The sequence below is a fragment of the Chiloscyllium plagiosum genome, unplaced genomic scaffold (assembly GCF_037043375.1).
Source record: "Chiloscyllium plagiosum isolate Xiang-an unplaced genomic scaffold, Cpla_swu_hap1 HiC_scaffold_23, whole genome shotgun sequence".
Taxonomy (NCBI): domain Eukaryota; kingdom Metazoa; phylum Chordata; class Chondrichthyes; order Orectolobiformes; family Hemiscylliidae; genus Chiloscyllium; species Chiloscyllium plagiosum.
The window spans coordinates 28,432,935-28,452,820 of record NW_028270161.1 but is presented as its reverse complement, the minus strand read 5'-3'; the positions used below and the strand labels follow the sequence as shown (position 1 = coordinate 28,452,820).

The 19,886-nt window shown below is 40.0% G+C and overlaps 1 protein-coding gene across 1 annotated transcript in view; it reads right to left on the bottom strand.

The window, feature by feature from the left end:
• The window catches only part of ptpn12 (protein tyrosine phosphatase non-receptor type 12), an 82,911-nt gene that overhangs the window by 62,355 nt on the left and 670 nt on the right, over window positions 1-19,886 (bottom strand). The window lies entirely within an intron of this gene.

Sequence of the window (19,886 nt, the reverse complement as noted above, 5' to 3'; positions counted from 1 at the left end):
GGAATGCTTATCATCAGTCAAGAAATAGTGTGTCAAAACTGGCAAGTCATGCTGCAGCTGTAAACAAGATTAGTTCAGCCATGTTTAGAATATTGCATACAGTTCTCATCGCCACTCAACCAGAAAAAAATGAAGGCTTTGAAGAGGATACAGAAAAGTTATACCAAGATGTTGCCTGGTTTGGAGGTCATTAGCAATCAGACAAACTGTTGGCTTTCACTTCAATGTCAGAAGCAGAGGGATGACCTGATTGAAGTTTACAAATTATGACAGGCATAGATGAAATGCATAGTCTGAGTCTTTTTCCTTCAGTAGAAATGCCAATTACTTGGGGACATAGGCTTAAATTGCAGGGGGAGGGAAGAGAAGGAGGGGATGTAAGATGCAAGTAGTTTTTACAAAGAGTGTTAAGTGCTTGGAATGTGCTGCCACAGGATAGTAGAAGCAGATACAATAGCAATGTTTAAGAGGCATCTTGGCAGACACGCGAATATGCAGGGAACAGATTGCAAAAGGCAAAAGATATCACATTGGCCCACCAACCCTGCACCTAACGGCCTGTTCCTGTGCTGTTCTTTGTAAGACAGCTAGCAAGATCCAAAACATACAGCAAAACAAAGTTTCAACCAGTTTCCTGACACCGGTAGAGATGCTCAAGTCCAAAGAAATACAAGAAGAGCAACTTCAATACTTGAAGGCTCTTTTTAACTGCCACTAGATAATTATTAGTGTTTAACCTAAAAAAAACAATCAAATTTATTTCTTAGGAAATGGGAGTATGAATGCCAGCTAACAAAAGAAAAACAAATATTTCAAAACATGAACTGCTGGCCTTTTACACAAAACTGCAAAACTGTGTAATTTCACCATTCTAAGGAATCTTCAACAATAAATTCCAAGAGATCAAGCAAGACATGCTACAGAACTAGGTTAATTACTATTGCTCAGCTTAAATTTCATCCTTATTTCCACCAAATTGAAAGGTCAGCGATGTCTGACAACGTAGGATGATACAACAACAAAAATTAAAACTTAAAAGAATTAATAGAATATTTTATGTTCAAAATTGCAGTCTAATCTATTTAAATCGATGCATTGACCTGCAAGATTTTAGTTATCTTTTTGAGTCATGACATTTCATTTCCTGCAACCCACCATTAACTTTGTGTCAAAAAGCAATGGGAGCTATATCAAGGATAACGTACTTACTTCTAAAATATGCTTTTCAAATTTGCTTAAAAATATGGGAGGTTACAAACAAGTACAATATTTTCGAAGGAGGTTTAAGCCAACACTAAAACACAATTTATCAATCTTCACTTTCAATAATAACATGACTAAGCAGACATAGGAACTACAAGTGTGAGGACATTGGAATTTATAAAGCCATTGGGCTGGATTGTGCAAATGAAAAATGGTGCCATCAATTGTGTTTGCTGTTATTATGGAGTAAATCACACAGTAGCTTCTTACATCTGTTCTTAAGGGTCGATAAAGTGTGGAGCTGGGAAAAAAAGCACAGGTAGTCAGGCAGCATCTGAGGAGCAAGAGAATCGATATTTCAGGCTTAACTGTTCATCAAGCGAGGGGGAAGGAGGCTGAGAAATAAATGGGGAAGGGAGTGGGGCTAGGGTAAGGTTGTTGGAAGGCGATAGGTAGGAAAAGGTAGGAGGTGACTGTGATAGATCAGTGTGAAGGGTGGAATGGATAAGTTGGAAGGAAGATGAACAGGTAGGTCAGGTCAAGAGTGGTGAGCCAAGTCAGAGGGTTGGATCTGAAATGTTCCATGAGTTTGCATTCAGTCTCTCCAACATAAAAGGAGACCACATCAAGAGCAACAAATGCAGTAAATGAGGTTCGACGATAAGCAAGTAAATCTCTGCTGGATTTGAAATGATCCTTTGGGGTCTTGGATGGAGGTGGTGGGGCTGGGGGAAAGGGGAGGGATGTGTTCGTGGGTTTTGGACCTCTTAGGGCAGCAGGGGAGATGCCAGGTGTGGAGAGGGGATTGCTGGGGAGTGTGGACCTAACGAGGGAGTTGTGGAGGGAATGGCCCCACAGAATGAACATGGGGAGGGGAGTGAAATATATTTTTGGTGGTGGGATCTGACTGTGAGGACTGAGGGATTCTATCCTGGAGTGGAATCTCTCGTCCTGGGAGCAAATAGGGCGGAGGAACTGGGACTAAGGGATCATTTTTTTTGTCGGGGTGGAGGGAGAGGGAGTAGGTATAGCCATCCCTTTCAACTCTCCCTTCCACTCCCCCCATGATTTGTCCATTCTGGGCCTCCTCCACCGCCTAAACAAGGTAACTCGCAAACTGGAGGAGGAACACCACTTCTGCCTCAGGAGCCAACAATCACACTCCCTCAACATTGAATCTACCAGTTTCCAAATGTCCCCATCTCCCACCCAATCCCAGATCGAATTTAGCTCCACTTTTGACATGACCTACCTGTCCATCTTCCTTTTTACCTACCAGCTCCACCCTTCCCACCAACCAAATCACAAACACTTCTGATCTGTCCCCAACCCAGCTACCTTTCCCCAGGCCAACTCCCCCAAATTGTTTTTCCTCATCCTCCTTCCCCCTCTCCAGTCCAGATAAAAGGTTAATCCCAAAACGTCCACTCTCTTGTTCCTTAGATGCTGCCTGACCTACTGTGCTTTTTCATTTCAATCGCCTCTGATCTCTCCAGCATCTGACGTCCTCAAAATCTCCACTTCTGTTCGTAAGCATATAAATACAGACACAGCAACCTCTGAACTGTGGCACTCAGCTTTGCCAACAGGTAAATGTAACAGAACCTTGCTAGCAGACAAAGTTACCTCCCACTTGTCAGCTCAAACCTACATATTGCCCAGGTCTTGCTGCATTTGATGTGGATTGCTTCAGTATGTGAGGAGTTGCAAATTGTGCAGTGTTCTCCACCATCAGCAGTGAACATTCTCACTTCTTCCCACCTTGTGACGGAAGGTAGATCAATGCTGAAGCAGCTGAGGATGTTTGGACAAAGGATACTATCCTCAGGAATGATTGCAGAGATGTCCTGGAGCTAAGATCATGGACTGCCAACAACTACAATCATCTCTCTTCATGGTAGGTTGGACTCCAGTTTTGCTCCAATCCTCAATGCCACACTTGAAATTCATCTCTTCTGTCTATGTTTGAAAGAAAGCCGTAATTAGGCGAGTGTTGCTGTGGAGCCCAAACTGATCATCAGCAAGCAGCCTGCTCAGCAAGTTCTCTTGACAGCAATGTTGATCACACCTCCCATCACTTTATTGATGATCATGAGCAGACAAATGAGGTGGTAACCCAGTTGGATTTGTCCTCCATTTTGAGAATAGGACATATGTGGGCAATTTTCCACTGATGAAGGGCTTTTGCCCGAAACGTCGATTTTACTGCTCCTCAGATGCTGCCTGAACTGCTGTGCTTTTCCAGCGCCACTAATCCGGAATCTGGTTTCCAGCATCTGCAGTCATTGTTTTTACCTAATTTTCCACATTGCCAAGTAGATGCCAATGTTGTAGCTGAACTCAAACAACACAACTAGGGACACAGCAAGTCTTCAAGCACCAACTCTCATTTTTATTGTTGGAATGCTGTCAGACCCCTAGACTTTGCAGTATCCAGTAACTCTAGCCATTTTTTTATATCACTCAGGCTGAATCCAAATGGTTGCAGATTGGCATTTGCGATGCTAGGAATCTCTGCAGAAGGCCAAAATGGATCATCCAGTCAACACAAGATTATTACAAATACTTAAGCCTTCTGGTTTTTTTTGGTTTGTTAATGAAATATAGGTATCACTGGCAAGGTCATCAATTTTAATTTAGAAAATTCAACTACTGTTCTTAAACTATGGAGACTTCAGGAGCTTGTACTTTCATCTAAAATAGCACAAAACAAAGAAAATAATGCCTTGACTGGAGTACAGTTTCTGGTGAATGATATAAATGGTCCTGCAGCACTTTTAGGTCAGTATTTCAGTACTGCTGCTACAAGGAATCAATCTAGCTATTCACAAAGGATGTACCCAAAAATAGCTCGTTGTTAACTTCCTATGATTCTGCAAGACATTAATAGGAGGATGGGCAAGCAAAGCTCAAACATCCTTAACACCCTGACTCATGCAGTAGTTAAACACTCCTATCCTCTTAAAGTTTTACTATTCAGAAACAATAATGTTAAGATTAATGTGGAAAAACTAACTTGGAAAAAATTCATGAATTGCAATTAGCAATTCAGAATAAATTCATAGGTTGCAAACTGGTTTAGAGATGGGCCCACTACAACATTTAATATATGCACCTAAAGGTTACAAAACCATTAAAAACCATGGAAGCTTGGTAAATCTATGGAATTCCCTGCCCAGTGAAGGAGTTGAAGCTACTTCAGTAAATGTTTTTAAAGCTAAGGTAGATATTTTTTGAGCAATAAAAAGAATTCAGAGATACGGTGAGGGGGCGGATAAAGTGGAGCTCAGTCCCCGAAAAGTTCAGCCATGATCTTACTGAATGGCAGAGCAGGCTCAAAGGACCAAATGAGCTACTCCTGCTCCTCGTTCTTCTGTCATAGAGATGACCTCGTGAATAGTAATTTATTATCTTCAGTATCAATTCATTAAAATCACAAGAAACTTTGTGTAATGACCACACAGAAAATAAAAAGACTTCAAAACAGTTTTGACTGAAGGTTGAGTACAAAATGAACAGTATGAGATGCAGTTTTGGTAGTTCCATATTTGGGAAGAGATTTTTATGAATTCTTTCATGGGATAAAGGTGTCACTGGCTAGGCCAGCATTTATTGCCAATCTATAATTGGCTGCCAGAAGGTGGCGGCAAGTCACTTTCTTGAACCAAACCAAGACAAAGAGGGTGACACCTCGGACAATTACCCTGGGCTCCTAACGGCATTGCCATAGTGTCATCACCTCCACAAATGACACAGCATGTAAACTGCTACAAAGAACAAAGACAAAATTTTCGAGACTTTTAACTGATCAATGTGAAGATATGAGGATATCAATTTTGTCAGCTGTACATATGGGGCAAGGGTACATATTAATTTTCATTGGCAATAAACAAAAAAGACAAACTGTCCCCAGCTAAGTTTGGTTATACAAGATAGAGTTGTATTAATCAAATGTAAAAGGCTACCAAGGATTAAACTTCAGCATTTGATCTAGTTTATAAAACTAAGAAGTTAACAAATTTCTGAGAGAAAAGGGTATTTCTAGTTAGGGGTAATTTGCAATTGAATTTTGGTTAACTATTATTTTAGATCTTGGTCAATTTGTTAGGGTAGTTAGGGAGAAGGAAGTTTTCCAGGATACTTCCAAATAAATCACTGTTTATTTTACCTTTAGGAGGAGTTACTATAAGACATGGTAGCTGTTGGTTGTACAATTGACTGAATGGTCCTTTGTTGTTTTTTTAATTCTTCTACTTCACATCCATCATTTTGGGACCAACGCAAAGCAATACCCAAATAAGTCTCCTTTTAATACTGAATTATATTTTTCATTCATTAAATTCATTCACTCAAATATGGTTCAAGCAAATACAACGGTAGAAGTACCATGGATTGTTTAATTAATCACAAGGTAGGAGATAACTCGAGTCACTTTTTAGCAGGCTGCCAACAAACAAAGAAAACAGTTAATGCAGAACAGAGTGATTGCCACTAAGTCATATGATTTTCACAATGCAGAGAAAGTCATCTGCCCATGAGAAACTATTTAATCTGCAGTCTCCCTCACACTGCATCCAAAAGGTGCATTCATTACACCTTCCCCCCCTTATGTTGTTAATTGAATTTAATACTTTGAATTTTTTTAAAAAACAGCAAGGAAATCCTTCTCATTAACAATTTTGTATTTGTGTATTTACATTGTAGAAAATGAAATATATTTCCAACATGGGAGTCAAACTTGGAAGCAACACAAATAAGATGCCTTGAACAAAAAGCTTTCCAAAGATATTTTCACAGCATTAAGAATGGGTGCCAAGCCATCTCAGATAATACTACATCGCAACTAAAAGCTTGTTTTAAAAAAAAAATTAAACTCGGCTCTCCAAAAGAGGGAAGGGGAAAAGAAAAAAAAACTAAATAGATAGAATTCCAAAGTGATGGCCATGAGTGTCAATGTTAGGACAAAAAAAGTAAATGGTGAATACCCATTGTTAGAGTTAGTGAAAGAGTTTGGCAGAGAGGTATAATGTGCTACGAATTTGTAAATAGAGAGCCATGGTCTATGACAAATTTGATGAAGAGTTAGCAATTCTGCAAGATGGGCAAATGTGACTTGGTGCAGGATCCCATAAATAAAGAGGAGCTGAGTGACAGGGCAGCTGGCAAAAGGAGCATTAGAACATTCAAATTAATGTGGGGAACCAGAACTGTGACAATAAGTCTGGTTCAGATGGAAAACTTGATTGGTAAATGGAGACAGTGAAATCTACGTCAGGTTACTGAGTTTGTGGTGGAAAGCAAAAATGACAGATTTGCCCTCTTCAATGTTAAGGTAATGTGCTCACTCTAGATTAACATGGACATTTTAAACATCGAAACTGAAATCAATGCCTCTGTCCTCTAGGCATCCCCAAGAGACAGCTGTGGGGGCACAATGCGTCCCATCACCATTGTTCCAAATTCATGATGTACAACTAGAAACTCATGCAAGGAGATACTCTTGCAAACAGAAACTTCTCCTCATTTGTGAATCTATTACACGCCAGTTCTCTTGTGCACTTGCTATGTTTGAAGGAACATAAGTAGCTTCCTGAAGCCAATTGGTAGAAACAGTTAAGTGTCAAGTCTGCTAGTCTGGACCTGTCAGACAGGTGCAACAGAAGAAGAGGCTCTCAGTCAGGAAGTATTTTGGAGTGGGAACAGAGAATCTTTCTTGTACAGATGCCCTGAACAAAGTAGTCCAGTGTGAGAGAGACATGCCAAAACTGTATCAAATGTCTGTTAGGCCACAATTCTGAAAACCACCTTACAAGGCAAATGTGACAGCATTGGAGAGGGTGCAAAGGAGATTTACTAAGTTGTTGTCTGAGCTGGACAGTTTTTGCTCTGAAGACAGATTGGATAGACTAGGCTTACTTTCTTTGGGACAAACAAAACTAATGGGAGAAGTGATTGAGATGTACAAAACTGAGGGGCACAGATCAAGTAGACAGGAAGAGACTTTTTCTCTGCATGTAAAGTCAATGACCAGGGGGCATAAATTTAAGATAAGGGGCAGGAGGTTGAGAAGAAATGTAAGGAAAAGAAGTTTCACCCAGAGGGTGATGGAACTCGAACTCACTGCAAGGGTGATGGAAACATTTAAGTAGTTTTTAGCTGTACACTTGAAATGCCACTCTTACAAGGCTATGCTGTTGGCCCCTATGAAACTATGACAGCATCACAGTGGGTTTGGCTGGGGACACACATGGACAGAGAACAAGCTTCAAAATTGCTTCTTCACAGAATTTCACGTTTACAGTTGTGCCAAACCTTATCTTTCTGAAATTTGCTCACTCCCCAAGAGAGTGAAAAACGGAAGTGTGACTCCATACAAAACAAAATTGGAAAATCCTGTTCCGGTCTATTTAATTTGCAGTGATATTCCTGATGTACCTTTGCAAAACAAGTTACTGCATATCTATTTAGTTCCACGCTCATTAGGCACCACCTTCCATTACTGACAAATGTTACCATTAAGCTGAGATGGTATGCAGAGTATGTACAAGGCAATTTATAAGTAAAACCAGCTTGAAGAGGTTGGTTTTCTTGAGCCTGAGTTTACTTTGAAGACAAGACTGTCAAGTAGAACATAAGTTTCGCAGCAACTTTATGCACCAAGTAACAGAGCATACAGCCCAGGAAAGTCCCAGGTTCAATCCAAAGCTTAAGGGGTCTTGATGCCTACTCTTGAATCATGAAGCCTGGGCTCAAGTCCCATCTGCTCCAGATGTGTGGAATAAAATCTCTGAACAGGTTGATTAGAAAAATAGGTTAATTTTTTAAAAATGCTAAGCTCATTAAAAAACACTTCAATCCAGAAATTTCAATGAGCTCATTTTAGCAAGATTTGTTCAATTAATGTGTTACAGCCCATGTGGAGAACAATGCTTTTTATAAGAAAATTTGAACTTCCAGATAACACCAGAAATGATCAAATGTCAAAATCTCATATTAAGGCATTCAATGAAATAGACTAAATGCATTATTGATCAGCATGACCTTGACAGACCAACCATATCTCAAATTTAACAGAATACTCCTGTCGTTCTCAGCAAAAGCAAAAAAAACTATTATATACTGCATCATCTTTGAACATGCAATTCTCACAGAATCTGTCCAAATTGATTCTTTTCCTCCAAAGCCTGACTTCAAATCCTTTCCTTTCCCAACATGGAAACTTAACACAAGAAATGATTTTGAAAGTGCAAAATTTCCCGAAGCCTTCTTTGTTTAGCTAAAGCTTTGTAAACCTTCCAGCTTTAAGCTCTTAAATTTTGTCTTTCCAATTTAAGAAGTTTCCACCCCCAGTGCAGTACAACATACAGTACAGGCTCTGAGCTGGCACTTTTTAAGCAACCTATCAGGATCAAGGGTGAGTTCCTTCTACCTGTTTCAAACCAGTTCCAAGTTCGTTGTTAGATCCAATGGGTGATCAGCAAACTCTGCCACATGCAGGCAGATCACACTTGGAGGATTGGTTTAATGGATTGTTTATGGGTTTGTGCACACTCTTACATGCCTCAGTTTTGCCTCTGCACATTTCAAAAGGTCTCATGTGTCTGGTGTCTTCCCAAATAAGCCAGCATCTTCCACAAGACAGCAGATAAACGACTTCAAGGGTACTTCAATGACATCCCACTTCACTATCCTCCTCGACGTCTTCTGCTGGGACAAAGTTTAAGCACAGAGCAACTGCATCTGGAGCCTCATGTCAGGCATATGAATGACACATCCTATCAAACAGATATGGTTTGAGTAATTAGTGCCTCAACATTCAGCAAGTTGGCTTGTGAAAGCCCACTGCTATTGAACCACCTTTCCTGCCACCAATTCTGGAGGATCTTGACATAACATTGCTTATTATACATCTCCACTGTTTTGAGGTAGCTGCTGTAGGCTATCCTGAAGCATAACCAAAGGTCACTGCAGCTCAGGAAATGATTATTTTAGTCTCACAACCGAGGTCCTGCTACTCAAATTCTGTTCTTCAGTTGGCTGAAGGCTGAGGTAGCACTTACAAACAAACAATGAAAACATTTTGTCATTTATGTCCTCTTCATCAAGAGGAGGACTCCCACAATACAGAAAGTGGTTCACATTTGACCATGGATCTTAATTGGTCCAATTTTGTGCCATGGGAACTGATTGGAAAAGGTGGTGAGTTTTCTGGTGTTTAATGAAATTGTTTTTTCACATGCTTTGAAGTCAACAGTGGCCTGCAGCTCAGTTTCTGAGCTTCCATATGCACAAGCATTTTCAGCACAACAAAGCTCTGATTGAGGTTGGAAGGGGCTTTGGCATGAAGGTAGCATACGTTGAACAGTTTCCAACCTGTTCTGTGATTATCTCACATTTCTGCATAATTTTCTGGAGGCAAAGGACAGTGAGGAAAACAGAGAACCACAGTTTTCACTGACAGCATAAACATCTTGCCCTTCTTTCCATTAAGCAATCACACCTTTTTTTAATTTCTAACAATCAAACCGACGCAGGATTTCTGCCAGGCAGAAGGCAGAAAAGTCTCACGAGCTTCCTTTATTCTACCATAAATGGAAGGCAATCCCAAAACAACATTAATCTCAATTATAACAAATATGCCACAACTCATGGTTTGAAAGGATGGGAAAAACATAAACCATAAATCCCATTTCAGATGAAAAATCTAGAACCCAATCAGAAGTGCAGTTCTGTATACATATTGAAAAGACCAAGCCTGTAGCTGTGACCAAGTGATTATTTGGCTTGGCATGAGATCCTTTAAGTTTCCCTGTTTAGTTTGAATCCTGCCTCTCCTTACATTCTATCTACACTGTTGCTCAGGTGGTAGCACATTTGCCTCCATGTCAGAAAATTGGTCCAGTATTCTAATCCCAATGTAGTACTTGAGTGTTTAGAGTCCTTTGAGGGCTAGCTCGAGTCAGAGAGATGTACAACACAGAAACAGACCTTTCAATTCAACATGGAATAAACGAAGGTAGGATTTGGGAGGTTCTGAGTTTAGTGGTAGTGCCTCCACCTGTGGGCGAAAACATCCTGACTTAAGTCCAACTTGCCTCAGTTGTGCATCATAACATGTCTGAATAATTTTGTTGTTAGGTTATGATAGGCCCGGTGATCAAATAGCTTCATGACATTGTCAAGTGTGAAACATAAATGACCATTTAACCAAGATACCAAAGGGCAACTAACACTTAAAACACAACTGCAGCAGAGACAATTCCTTGAGTGTGGCAAAAAAATTAGCAAAGACCAAAAAGAGCACATGACTGAAAAAGCATTATATGTATTATTGTTCAAACATCTATTATGCTGCAGTCGGATGTAAATTCATCTCTGCAATTCTCCACAAGGTCAAATACTAACCTCAAGTATCATGTTCGAGAAAAGGTGGCAAAATTGATGCCTGGTCATTTTGACTCACCAAAGGACAGCTGAATGAAAAAAATGTAAGATAGGCTGGTTGAGGAGGAAAATTACAGATTACTTGTGATCTGTGAACATCATTCTAAAAGTTTGGGAGAAGGTTCATGGTCGAGATGAATCATAGTACAACATAAAAAATATATCAATACAAGGTATGTATTTTATCATGCATTTACATGTCTTGTATATTACAAGATATCAATTGTTGTTTTCTTTTACTAAATATTAATCTGGTCAGATTGTACTATTCTCTCTTCAGTCATAAAGTTAGGGGATCAAGCTCTGCTCTCGACTTCAGCTGTTGAGTCATCCATTATTATAGCTTTTTTATTTTTCTCATTTTTGGTCAAAATGAACCATTGGACTGCTTTTTGAAGAACAGGAAAGCACAAAGAAACTAGTTATTCATGGGACCTGGCCTGGGAAGTTAATTGAAACTTGATAATTAGTAACGGAATACTGTTATTTCAGCTCCAAACGATACAATATGCTTCAAATATGGCAAATAATTTGTAGTGAAAGGGGCCATCACAGAGGGGCAGAGCTGACCCATCTAACAAAAAAGAGAAACCAAAGTTTGAACTGTGTTTCTTCGGACAAAAAGGCAGTGCTTTCAAAAACTGCTGCAAGAAGTTTTGGTTGCTGTCTAGCTTTCCTCCGATTACCAACTTATTGAAAGTTCAGAGAATAGAATTCTAGTAATAAGAAATGGTAGTATTGATTCGTGCCTTCTGGAAGCTATGTGCATTGACTGGTGTCTTCAGAAATCAAATAAAATATAATCCCTTGCGCCTGTGATACGACGCATTATCGAGAAAGCTCAAGTGAGCTGGCCAGTTCCATCTCTTAACTTCATCTAAGAAAGAGTAGGGCCTACATTCAAAGATCGGGTTTAAATCAGGAACCACTGGGGCAATTTTGAGGGCCACTGAACATTTTAATTTTACCATGTTGCAAATACAAGGATCAGAAGGCTAATTTGATTTGGTTTGCTGTCCCCTTCTAACACAGCACATAACCAAGACAACATTTCCATGTATTAAAGGTGCCATCTTCAGAATGAGATGTTAAACAAAGATTCAACAGTACATTTGTGTGGATGTTAAAACAAAAATAATGAGGAGCTGCAGATTTCAATAATCTTCCCTTAAGTTATATTTTTAAAAAGCAGATAGTCTTAGTGTCACAAAGAACCATTCATTTGCTTGTCAAATAAACTGTGGCTTGTAGATCAATTGCAGTCAATTACACATTTACACTTTGGATGCCTCAAGAATATGATAAAGTCCATTTGTTTAAATATAAACATATTTTCCACCAAACACAATCAAGGTGGCTATAAACAGTTCCAGGCAGTCAGCAGACAAGGGATTACTTTAGCCAGTTTGCCTGCTCATCTTAGGAAGTTATTGTCATGTCTGGGTGTCTTGGATAGGGAGAATGTGGTGTCCACTGGCATGCTTGAAGCCTGTGGCTTGTGGGAACCACAGAGACTGGAGCACATTGTTGATTGCCATAATAACATTTTAATTTGATTTTGTTCATTTCAATCGCAATATGGATTTTTGTTTCAGTGCCCCTTTAAAGGGCTGTCAGCATTTAAGTTTATTTTAATTTGGTTTGATTTGATTAACTGTCAAAAAGAGTTTCAAACAACAGAAAATCTATGACCACATTCAAGCAGAAGAAAGCATCCTTCTGATCCGGCAAAGAAACACATACTGATATCTTTGGAAGCACACACTGCTTCCTGTCTACAAGATAGATGGTGCAACAAAATAAAAACTGGAGAAAACAAGCAGAATTCCAGAAATATAGGCAAAGTCCAAAAAGCATATGATAGCAAAGAGCAAAAGAGACAAAATACTAAAAACCAAACTACAGACAAAGAATGGGTAGGACGGTGGCTCAAGGATCCGGGTTCGATTCCCGCCTGCGGCAACTGGCTATATGGAGTTTGCACGTTCTCCTCGTGTCTGCATGGGTTTCCTCCGGGTGCTCCAGTTTCCTCCCACAATCCAAAGACGTGCAGGTCAGGTGATTTGGCATGCTAAACTGCACGGTATTAGGTGCATTAGTCAGGGAGAAATGGGTCTGGGTGGCTTACTCTTCGGAGGGTCGGTGTGGACTTCTTGGGCCGAAGAGCCTGTTTACATACTGTAGGGAATCTAATCTAATCTAAAAAATTGTTGAGTGAGGGAAAGAATTTTTAAATTTATCGGAACACTAGAAGGAGGTTGAATAGATGGTGATGGGGGCTGGTAAAATGACGGCATTTAAAAGACATTTGGATGGTTATATGAATAGGAAGGGTTAATAGGGATAGGGGCCAAGTGCTGGAAAATGGGACTAGATTCGGTTGGGATAGCTGGTTGGCATGGACAAGTTGGACAGAAGAGTCTGTTTCTGTGCTGTACATATCTATGACTCTATGACTAGCGACCAGCTAACAATGCATAAGTGCATTACAATTCTCACCAGGGTTTGCATTACATAGTAAAGGCATAACAATCTCAGGCGCAGGACTACAAAATCAGAGAACCTTCACCCGAAAACAATTATAGACCCCCCTCATTAAATAAGCTGCCTGATATAATTCAAAAATTCTTATGGTTTTCACAAACCATTAGTTTGTAAATCTTCATTTAGGAGACCTCAATATATTACATCATTGATCTCCCCTTGTGCATACTTATTCTGAAAGGGTTACTTTAAATTTCTGTCTTGTACTTTTATCTCGCTTTCTCTGATTGAATCAGGCCACTCAAGCAGCCAGAGAAAATATAAAAGAAATGCACAGTTCCTATTGCATGGGAAATTAACAGATCTTCTACTCACCAAAATTTTGTATCCAAAATGTCAGTGTTGAAAGTATTTCTAATTTCATGTACAGGTCATTCTGCTATAACACAAATTGTATTCGTCTGCAACCTCATGCTATAGCAAATTGTACGGTGGAAAACTGCTATAGAAAATCATGCTGTAAAGGTCACTAACAGAAAATCACTATACCCATTTAATAGAAAGTTCGCATTATACAAACAACGCCCTCTCTTCGTCAATCGCATTATACCCAATTCACACTACAAAACACACAATACAGCAGAATGACCTGCATATCTTCTATCTCTGATGTTGGGTCAGTATAATCTGCCACACAGTCTCTGTCCAGCAGTAGGACAGAGAATTCAATGTAAAAGGGCTACCACTTCCCTCCATATTCTGCAACTAGTTACTTTGATATGAGAATCCTGCTTAAAGGAGTTTTAGATAAATTTACACCCCCCTCCCCCAAGAAGTAACTTAAAGCTTGAGGAGAAACCCCAAGACATAGATTCACATAAAAAAGGTTGAAAAATAGGCTAAGAGGCTTGCAGAAGGTACAGAAATTTGCAGAGAAAAGAATCAGTAGAAGCACAAAGGACAGACAAGTATGTAATATAATTGAATTGACTGAAATAAAAAAAACGACTATCTGTATTACTGTGCCATTTGTGCATATAAACATGAAAGGCAACCTGGAATTTGACTAAAAATTAAAATAAATTGTATTTAAATAAGTAAATCTGTTAAGCACTTCCTTCTAAGTTGTACGGCACAAAAAAAACTTAGCATTATCCCATATTGTATTTTATATCTTAACTTAAAAAGATTCACAACATCCTGCATCAAAGCCATAAACAGTAATGATACAGTGTACAGTTTTTACACAATCAGTAATTAACTATACACTCCGTATACTCTAGACAAATTTAGGGCTTTAATTAGTTTAGAAATTTTTATCATATCTCTTTTTTGAATTGAGATTAAAATAATTTCTGCCATCATGCCATTTTAATATGATTCCACATTGTTTTACTGAATCTAAATGACAGCATGACATTGTGAGAAATAAAAAAAATTAAGAATTGCCATCTCATTAACGAATAGCAATGCAATAGGTTTTCTAAGATAATGCAAGACATAGCTGCAAGGCATTTATTCCTATGTCAGTATGATGAAAATCTAATCTTCGACATCCAATTGGAAATGGAGTGGAGAATCTCTTGGGATATATATACTTTCCATAATCACCATAGAAAAACATCAGTTTGATTTCTCAATATTAATTCGGAGCAAAACTCAATTTTATTTATTGGTATTAAGAGGAGACAAAGCCGGTTTTAGGTTTTTTTTTCCTTATTCAAGTCTGAAAACAGTAAACATAATTATTCAAGCAGTCCAAGTATTTTGTTAAATTTAAAATCTTATTCTATGATATTATTCAGTTCATTTCACTATTTTCTCTTCCATGTCTTCCAACTTTAAAAATCACAACACCAGGTTATAGTCTAACAGGGTTTATTTGTAAGTACTGTACTAGCTTTCAGAGCACTGCTCCTTCATCAGGTAACTAGTCCACTTGGTTGTTTATGGCAATATCCCATTCTCCATTCATAATTATCCTAGAATGCTAAGTTAACTTTAATACATGTTCTCCACCATGAAGTGTTACTCTTAAGTCCCTGTCCCAGCCTTCTCCAATTCCAAGAACAAAGGCAAGGAACGCATGGACATCTGCCACATAGGTTTAAACCTTACATTATGGTGCTCTCCACATTCCTCCTTTTTACTTACCCAGCTAACACCTCCTCCAACCATTGAGTATTAAACTCTTCTATAGCTCTCCACCATTTATCTTTATAACTTCACTGTGTTCAGCTAGCTCATCAGACACACCTCCCACTCATAGGAAAGGCTGACCATTCATGTTCGTTAACTGATTTTACTCCACAGGTACTCCTCCACTCCCCTTCAAAAACAATCATCATAATATTTCTTAATAAAACAAGTCCTCAATCCACCCATCCTTGAAAACTATCACCACATTTCCAACTTTCTTCTCCTGGCAAAGTCTTGAAACATGCTTTCACCTCCAAGCTCCACTGCCATCATTTCGGGGATTCAATGTTTGAATCCGTCCAATCAAATTTACATCTCATCATAGTACTGCAAAAGGCTCCTAATGTTACAACTAACAGCCAACATGACTGTAGTAATGAAACATCCTCTTGAACCAAATCAATGAGTGTTTCACCTTCAACACCACCCTACGCCATCGTGCAGCTGAATGGGTTCACTTACATCCATTCGTAACTATTCAGGTATAGCCGAAGCATTACCAGCAATGGCTTTCGTTCCTTTCCTGCACCATTATTGATGGGGGTTCAAAGAATTGACCCTTCACCTTTCCTAATTCTCATCCACATCCTCCCCTTGGCAACATAATCCAAAACTACAATACAACAATAATCAAAGTACAAATTAAGAGCCACTTGGATAAATATCAACTAAAATAGAAAACCCAAAGCTAATGGGATGAAAGAAACCTGCATAGAAAATTTATAAAGGGATTGAAAACAACTGTGGATTTCAGTTTTTCAAGACTTGGGAGAGACAGAATGTTGTTCCTCAGGTTTCAGTACGAAGACCATTGCTTTTTAAAATATACATTAACAGCTTAGACTTGGGCAAGGCATAATTTTAAAATTTGTAAACATCATGAAATACAAAATAGTAAATAGGGAGGGAGTTAATAATAAACAAATATTATTCGTCAAGAATTAGTCAAACTTCGAGAACGGGCTGACAGGTTGCCAGCCAAAATTTGATGCATGCATGTGAGGTACTATATTTTCTTACAAACAAGGAAAAACAACACAAACTTAGGAGATGCAAGAACTTGATGTGCTCATGCACAAACCTTCAAAGACGGCAGGACAGATTATCAAAGCAGTCAATAAAGCATATGGAATCCTGGATGTATAAATATCAAAAATCAAAAAGAAAGCTAAACTAACATGAAAATACTGCCAGCTGGAAGTAATGTGCACTAATTCTGGGCACCACACTTCAGGAGGGTCCTGAAGGCTTTGTAGAGGATCCAGTAAAGATTTATTAGAATGACTCAGAATAAGGGACAATGGTTAGATGAATTGACTAACGAAGTTGATGCTGAAGGATAAGGAAAGATTTGATAGAGACATTCATAATCATGAAGGGCTGATTTGGATCAAAATAAAGAGAAACAGTTTCCAATGACATACCGATCAACAAGATATAGATTTAACATGACTGTCAGAAGAAAAAGACTGAGAAATAACATTTTTATGCATCAAGAGCCACAGGACTCAGAATATTAACTCTGCTTTTCTCTCCACAGGTGCTGCCTGACATGGCGAGTTTATCCAGCACTGTTTTTCTCTTAGGATTTAGGATGTACTGACTAATGAGATGATGGAAATACTTTGACTTATCATTTCCAAAAGGAAATCAGATGTAACTTGGGGGGTAAATAAAATTCAGTCCATGATGCAAATGCTATTCGCTAACCACTAATTCCAACCATCTCCCTTCCAACCTTAAAATAAAGACAGTTCACAACCTTGTCATATTTGATCAACTTTCAAACATGTATTCATAAATTCCAACTCTGCAAATTTCTACCTTTAGTGATGCCTGATTCCATACTCTGCAGCTCACCCCCTGTTCTGATATGAATGTCCTTGCTTGGTTTACTTTTGATTATTCCAATGCTTATCTGGCTTGTCTTCCATCTTAAATTTAAGCTCATGCAAAACTTTACTGTCTGCAACTTAACTTGCACAGATTCCACTCAAATATCACCTCCTTTCATGCTCTCTCCTTTATTGGTTCCTGGTTCAAACTAGCTCAATTTTAAAACATTCACCCTCATTTTCAAAGCCTCATTCTTTCCTATCTAGAATTTGGAGTCATAAAGATGTCCTACTAGTCTCTGCCAACCAGATATCCCAAGTAAATCTAGTCCCATTTGCCAACATTTGGTCAATGGCCCTCAAAAATCTTGCTCTGCATATACTCATCCAGATGTCTTTTCAATGTTGTAATTGTACCAGCCTCCACCACTTCTCCTGGTTGCTCGTTCCATACTTGCCTCAGCCCTAAACATCACTGTTCCTCCATTCTGACCTCATGTATATCCCTCATTTTAACTGCACCATCTGCAAACTTTAAAATCTACATTGTTGACCAAGCTTTTAGTTATCTGACCTAAATAATCTTTTCTGTGAAATTTCTTCTGCAAAATACCAAGAGGCACGTTACTGTAATTAAAGTGTTATATTAAGATGTGTAACAGTGGAGATGAATAACAGATGCAGATGTCAATGGACTGAACATCCCCTATTTTGTTGGCTATGTAGAACAGTCGATCTTCCGTAATTACACCTGCACCACTCCCCACCTCTTTCTCCGCTACATTGATGACTGCATTGGCGCCACCTCGTGCTCCCGCGAGGAGGTTGAGCAATTCATCAACTTCACCAACACATTCCACCCTGACCTTAAATTTACCTGGACCATCTCTGACACCTCCCTCCCCTTCCTAGACCTCTCCATCTCCATTAATGACGACCGACTTAACACTGACATTTTTTACAAACCCACCGACTCCCACAGCTACCTGGATTACACCTCTTCCCACCCTATCTCTTGCAAAAATGCCATCCCGTATTCCCAATTCCTCCGCCTCCGCCTCCGCCATATCTGCTCCCAGGAGGACCAGTTCCACCATAGAACACACCAGATGGCCTCCTTCTTTAGAGACCGCAATTTCCCTTCCCACGTGGTTAAAGATGCCCTCCAACGCATCTCATCCACATCCTGCACCTCCGCCCTCAGACCCCACCCCTCCAACCGTAACAAGGACAGAACGCCCCTGGTGCTTACCTTCCACCCTACCAACCTTCGCATAAACCACATCATCCGCCAACATTTCCGCCACCTCCAAAAAGACCCCACCACCAGGGATATATTTCCCTCCCGGCCCCTTTCCGCCTTCCGCAAAGACCATTCCCTTCGTGACTACCTGGTCAGGTCCACGCCCCCCTACAACCCACCCTCCCATCCTGGCACCTTCCTCTGCCAAGGCAGGAATTGCAAAACCTGCACCCACGCCTCCTCTCTCACCTCCATCCAAGGCCCCAAAGGAGCCTTCCACATCCATCAAAGTTTTACCTGCACATCTACCAATACCATTTATTGTATCCGTTGTTCCCGATGCGGTCTCCTCTACATTGGGGAGACTGGACGCCTCCTAGCAGAGCGCTTTAGGGAACATCTCCGGGACACCCGCACCAATCAACCACACCGCCCTGTGGCCCAACATTTCAACTCCCCCTCCCACTCTGCCGAGGACATGGAGGTCCTGGGCCTCCTTCACCACCTGGAGGAAGAACGCCTCATCTTCCGCCTCGGAACACTTCAACCCCAGGGCATCAATGTGGACTTCAACAGTTTCCTCATTTCCCCTTCCCCCCACCTCACCCTAGTTCCAAATTTCCTGCTCAGCACTGTCCCCATGACTTGTCCTACTTGTCTTTTCCACCAATCCACTCCACCTTCCTCCCTGACCTATCACCTTCATCCCCTCCCCCACTCACCTATCGTACTCTACGCTACTTTATCCCCACCCTCCTCTAGCTTATCTATCCACCCTTCAGGCTCTCTGCCTTTATTCCTGATGAAGGGCTTTTTGCCCGAAACGTCGATTTTACTGCTCCTTGGATGCTGCCTGAACTGCTGTGCTCTTCCAGCACCACTAATCCAGCATCTGGTTTCCAGCATCTGCAGTCATTGTTTTTACCTAGCCATCTTCTATTGTTCTTTGATGGCAATCTTTAATCAAAATTTAACCCCCAACGTTGAGAGTCTGAATAGATAAGGCATGAGCCTCTTTCCAATACTTCCACCTATGTGGCAATAATTCAGCCTAGTCATTGAATACCAGAAGTCTCATTCTTCAAGAAAAGATGATTATAGTCCTGTTCAATATTGCCATCATGCAATCGCTAATGCCCAGAAACTCTTTAATGCAGTAAATACATCTAAATCGTACTTTTCTCCCCCGATACGCCTCCTGGACACTTGTGAATTAGAACGCTGATTTTCTTTTCTGGTACCCAAGCTACTCCTGTGGCTGTTGGCATTGCTCAAAATCGGGACCAAAGTGTTTCGAATATTTTACTAAAACAAAAAAATGAAAACGGCCCAACCAACAACCAAGATCCAGTCATTACACACTTACTTGAAGCGAACACAACGCCCCTGCCTTGCGCAACATCCGCAAACTCCCCACATTTGAGTCACAGCTGATAAATTCATTACATTTTTTTGTTGTACAAGCCTGGAGTTTCACT